We start from the raw sequence: 5,611 nt of genomic DNA, 5'->3' as shown, positions 1-5,611 counted from the left end.
TGTCTTGTCTCTCCAGCAGACTTCAGTATGTCTCATTGAATTGCAGTTATTTAGGGTCATTGTCAATCGCATTACAAGAAGCACTTTACAGCCTGCCATGGATCTCTTCTCTTTGTACCAAAATGACGTTAAAATAAAAGGTTAGTAGCATATACTTTTACAATTACCATTATTTCTCATGTTACTTTTGCATGTATTGTTCGCAAAGACAATTTAATGATGCCCCATTTGCCACTGCGTGGCACTTATTCGGTCAGCACACCCCATTTGTACTCACTAAGGCTACTATTAGATTATCTTGGTGTGTCTCGTCACTGGAGGCTGTTTTATACCTTACAATCTTCACTGCGCTTCATGCCGAAAATGACTTTCATTCTCCTCTATTTTGCTTGTCTCATTCAGAGTTCATTGTGGTTCTTTCCTGTTTCATGCTAGGATTTGGACAGACGGGTCATTGTTACAACTGCATCAACAGTGCTTGTTTGTTGACAAGTTGTCTTCCGGTCAACCAATTTTCAGGACTTTCGACTTACACGTCTGATGCTTTGCAAAGCGGCGAAATGTCTGGCCAACGTGACAACAGATACCGTATACTTGTTAAGGTATGAGACCACAAAAAATAGTTGTGACTGACAACAGTGGTTAGCTAGCTTTGATTATTTCGACCACAGCTAGTTTTAAAATTTTCTCACCAGCCGGGCAGCTTGGTGGCAAGGATAATAGTTTCAAGCGCAGCATCATAGTTGTTGCCGAATGTTGTATGCCCTCGATTAAATGGACGGACCGGAATGTTAACAAGTTCTAGCCTTGGACAAAAACACCTATTTCCTTCTGTACTAAATAGGAGCGGAAAACCAAATGACCCAAACAGAGGCAAGGAGAGCAGAAAAGCAGGCCATCTATGCGTGCGTTTTTCTAAGTTTGACATTTTGACCTTTTGTTTGCATGACAAGACATTGTTTGCCTCATTACCTATCCATATGAGCAAGGCCACAATCGAGAATTTGAAACAGCTGTCAGTGCGGCGCACTTCTGTTGTTTTGAGTAGAAGTGCCTCTTGTACAATACGTCTAAGTGGTGACTGTATTTTAAGGGTTGGTAATTGCGGGCGCGCACCAAGACAAGACGGCGCAGAGTGCTTTTGGCTTACTCGCTTTAATGAGGTTTCACACTGATGCTTTATTGAACTTCTCCAACCTCCGCGCTTGCTCCATTTCACTTCCTGAGAGGCGCCTCTTTCTCAACGCCCTCTTAAATACACCATTAGAAGCTATTTCGTTTGCTCCTAAGAGCCAATCAAGGTGCGTAAAATACTGCAGAGACATACAGAATCTCACACGTTAGTGCTCAGGGCAGGAAGCGTTTGGAGCGCGGTGAATGTGGAAGAAAAAAATACGGATTCAGTGCTAAATGGCTTAATTGGATCTGCCGCATAGTTTTTATCACTGCCACAAATAACTATTAAAATTCATGTAGCTGATGCATGTACTGCTCTTCCTTAAGGACTTAAAGCTTGGCTTTGATTTCACCTATTAGAAACAGATGCCTCGTGTATGCAAGCTGGCAATAACTACTTCACTTTTCCCCCTCTCGAATTCCATAAAGATGGTAAAGATCCATTTTCACTGGGCCGGCAGCGAAAGGTTTCATCAGATAATTATCATACGCACATTAATTTTGCCAACTGGACACTATCGTAAATAGAATGCAGCTCAGACTGATAATGTAAGTACCAGTAAATTGTTTTGCTTTATTTTTTCATGGGTTAGGATTATTACATACGGAAGAGTGGTATACCAGCACGCGGTGTACATAAGCCATAAAGTAATTTGGAGCAAGACTCGAGGCATTTTATCCCCTGACTGTTACTGCTTGTTTAGTTTAATTAGTGTCCTAAATTAAGCTTTTCGATCAAGGCCATCCTGTGCATACGCACAATGACCCACAATGATCGGGGGGGGGGCAGTCGGCATTTTGTCAGACAACACGAATGAGGCCCACACAGAAAGAGAGAAACAACAACCTTCCCATGATGCATTGCCTGTGATCCAAAACAAAGTCACAGAGGAATCCAAACACGAAACTTCCCGAACAATAGGTTTTGGCAGAGCTGTTATTAAAAATTTCTGTCACTAAATACACACCAACCAGATGACATAATGAGGACTGGACAAGAATTGTAGCGGGAAGCCAATAAAAGTAAACAGGTTGAGGAGGACCGGTAGACACAAGCAAACTATCAAGACACTGACGCAAGAAACAAGGAAAAATGAACAACTAAGAACCAAAACAAACTCAAAACTAAAACATGAAAGGAACACAAACCCAAGACATGAACACAAACTCAAGACACAAAAGAAACAAAAAACACTAACAGCACCCCAAAACATAACAAGCAGAGGAAACTTTATCCTCTGAGAGGAACAGCGACGGAGACGCTTACGATGACTAAAATTAGCGCCTTTCTGGTGAACTGAGAGAAGTTGAGTCATTTCAAAGTGTCCAGACTCTCACCTGAGTTCTCGGCAGAACCATTTGATGCCGGAATGTCAGTGGGCAGGTTCTGCCAAAAAATCAGGTCTTTACATATCATTGAAAAATTTCAAATCTGCTAAAATGGAATGGCAAATTAGTAGGTTTAGATTATTAGTACAACGGGGTAGAGCGGTAGCGATGTAAAGTGGTTAAGGTTGAGTTTAATGTTGGCTCGTGCGTCAGTTTCCCATCAATGTGTGTGATACACATGTTTAAAAACGCTTCTTTTTTTGCAAGTTTGATCACGTCACAAGTCTCGAATTAAAGCTTTAGCAGACAAGCTGGGTTAAAATTGCTGTGCTTTCAGAGGAGGCTGTTGTCGTTGCATCATGCGGTTGTGCTGAGTTCGGCGGATGATCTCATGGGAGCGCGCTGACCGGGCCCACATGTTTGTCTAATCTCACTTCCTGCTTGTGTGAGGCCGTCGAGGAACTGCATTAGGTCATTTACACTTGGAAAGGAGAAATACAATCACAAGAAAAAGGTGGATGCTTTTAAGAGTTATCAGAGGACATGAGAAGAAGTGTGTTGTTTTTGCCTTGAGTTGAGTTGAATTAAAGAGACAGAGGGGCAAATGGTGGAGCAATCAGGACAGGGGACATGAGCAACCGTGGAAAGACACAACAACAGCTTCATCGACAATAATAGTCCCATGATGACAGCAACAATGATATCTGTCCACTTCCGGCCTCACCACCGCCAATAAGGGGCTGCTTGTCATCCAGCCATCGAAAAACAGCCGATAAGAACGTGACCATGCAAGCACACTCTGGAGTGTGACTTGATGTTTCCACACCTGCAGGGATGGACAATAATCCCTGAAATGAGATACTGTACTAGCAAATACAGTATAAAGGCCAATACTTGCTTGGTTATTAGGGCTGCTGTCTTTAATATGTCATGTCTTCTTTCTTCTGTGGTTATGGAAAGTAGCCGCCATTGTGTCATGATGTGAGGAGAAGCATATGTCTGGTTTATAGAACTGATGGATCATTCCTCATTAGTGCGTTCCCTTGGGGCACTGTTTATTTTCTTGCCAGATATTTCCAAATGGTCTGGACACTTGGATCACTCTAATATGTCTGTGTCAAAATTGGTTCCAACATTCCCAGTAAGACTACCACCATTTTTTTTTTCTCTTTTCAATATATGTGCGCAACCCGTATCAAATTTCGGTGGCCACCGGGATAGAATGTTACTAAGACAGGTGGGGAAACAAACAAAAAACACATGGACACAAAATGCATTGCATGCGTGCGGCCAAATTAAGATGTATTTAAAAATATGAATGACAGCAAACTTGCCTCAAAACAAGTGGGAAAAAAAATCACACACAGCTGCAAACAAACAAATGCAAAATACACTGCAAGTTGACACCACACAATGGCAGTGGGGCCGCTTGGGGGGGCGGGACTAAAAGGCATTGACCAGTCAGCCACACCACAGGGGTGCAAAAGTAATAACAGTAGTGAGTGAGGTGGGGTTTTTTTTTTTTTTTTGCACTTGTTTTGTTGTTTCATTTTTGTGTTTGCAATTGTGTTTGCCTCGTTCCTGTGCTTGTAGCTTTCATGCGTTTGAGGCACGTTTGGTCCATAAATTGGCACCAGGCTATGTACCGAAGATTGGGGACCATTAATCCACAGCATAACACGTACTCTATGCTATGCTAAAATAAGCTAACTCCCACGTTGCTGCACTATTAAGCCTAAGAAAATGTTATGTCTGTGGACCTGGTCACCAAATGGAGAAAACTGTTTTCCTAAGCTTGCTAAACACATTTTGGTGCTTTCCCACAATCGCATCTCCTCTTGAAATGTGGCACGGCCATCTCAAACGAGCCATTACTTTTCATAGACCAGAGTGTTCTCACTTCCGGTCTCAGGATAGCACCATGACGCGGAGGAATAAGCGGGATGAAGTATTTTGCTGTGGCCCTTGGGGAATTTCCTGACAGACAGGAGTGGTGGACCCAAATCCACAGAGGGAAGTCAATAATAAATCATACCCGTGGCATTCTGCTCGTGGGTGACAGGAGAAAGCGGACTGTGATTGAGAGAGATGTAAAGAAGAACTCACCGGAGACTTTGTCAGTGTTTTGGTGTTTTTCTTGAGGAAGCAATGCGGGTCCAACAGGACGTGATGTGGAGACGCTGATTAGTCACTGTTCTGCTTCTTGGTGCCAGCCATTGAAACGGCAGAAATCTATCCATCCATTTCTCATATTGTCCACATTTGGGTGATACTTATGAGCCACTTGTAACAAGCGTGAGCTAACTCCCTTTGTTTTGTAGGAGGCAGATTTAGTTTTATGGCTGCCATTGAAACTGTGCCAAATCATTAGATTTGAGGTTATTCCAAACTCTCACCAAATCTAGCGTACACTTGAATGATAAAGAATGCCTTTTTTTCTGAGTCTTCGGTCAATCTCTGAACATCTTTATTGGATGTTTTTGCAGGAGGTAAAACCGGTTTTCTCTGTTCCAGCCATCCTGTCTTTTCTGACTCTGGCAGGACTGAGATATTATTACCTGCCGCAAATGTCTGAAAATTAAATCTTGATTTATATGTATGTACGCGCACACACACACACACACATATACACACACACACATACATAGGACTCCGGAGACCCGTTCACAAAACACCTCTTTGCAGGTCACACAATCAAGAGCTAATATCCCAGCTCGTCTTGTTTCTCAAGCAAACGTCTTGAAGCCCTGCGGGAGCTGTAGAAGTCGCGAAACAAGAACACCCATTTCCTACGGTGTTGGCAGCACACAGAGAACGAAAAGGCCTCGGGCCAGCATGTGTGCATCTTTTCACTTAATAGACAATGAAAAAGACATGTGGAGAAATAAAGAGACGAGGAAAAGGAAGTCTGGTGTTGCCAGTTAAATCCTCCACCGGACAGGATATACTCCACAAACAGAAAAAGAAAAGCTTAATTTTATTTAATTATGTCATTATTGCATATTTATTATAAAATATGACATCAGAAATTTTATTTTGTGGGGGAAATGGGAACAGATGGATGCTATTTCAATTCATGCATCTTTTTCCAGCCATTCATCCCAAT

The sequence above is a fragment of the Hippichthys cyanospilos genome, chromosome 1 (genome assembly GCF_059441005.1).
Source record: "Hippichthys cyanospilos isolate Australia breed blue-spotted pipefish chromosome 1, RoL_Hcya_1.0, whole genome shotgun sequence".
In the NCBI taxonomy this organism is placed as follows: Eukaryota; Metazoa; Chordata; class Actinopteri; order Syngnathiformes; family Syngnathidae; genus Hippichthys; species Hippichthys cyanospilos.
This window is presented reverse-complemented; position numbering follows the sequence as displayed.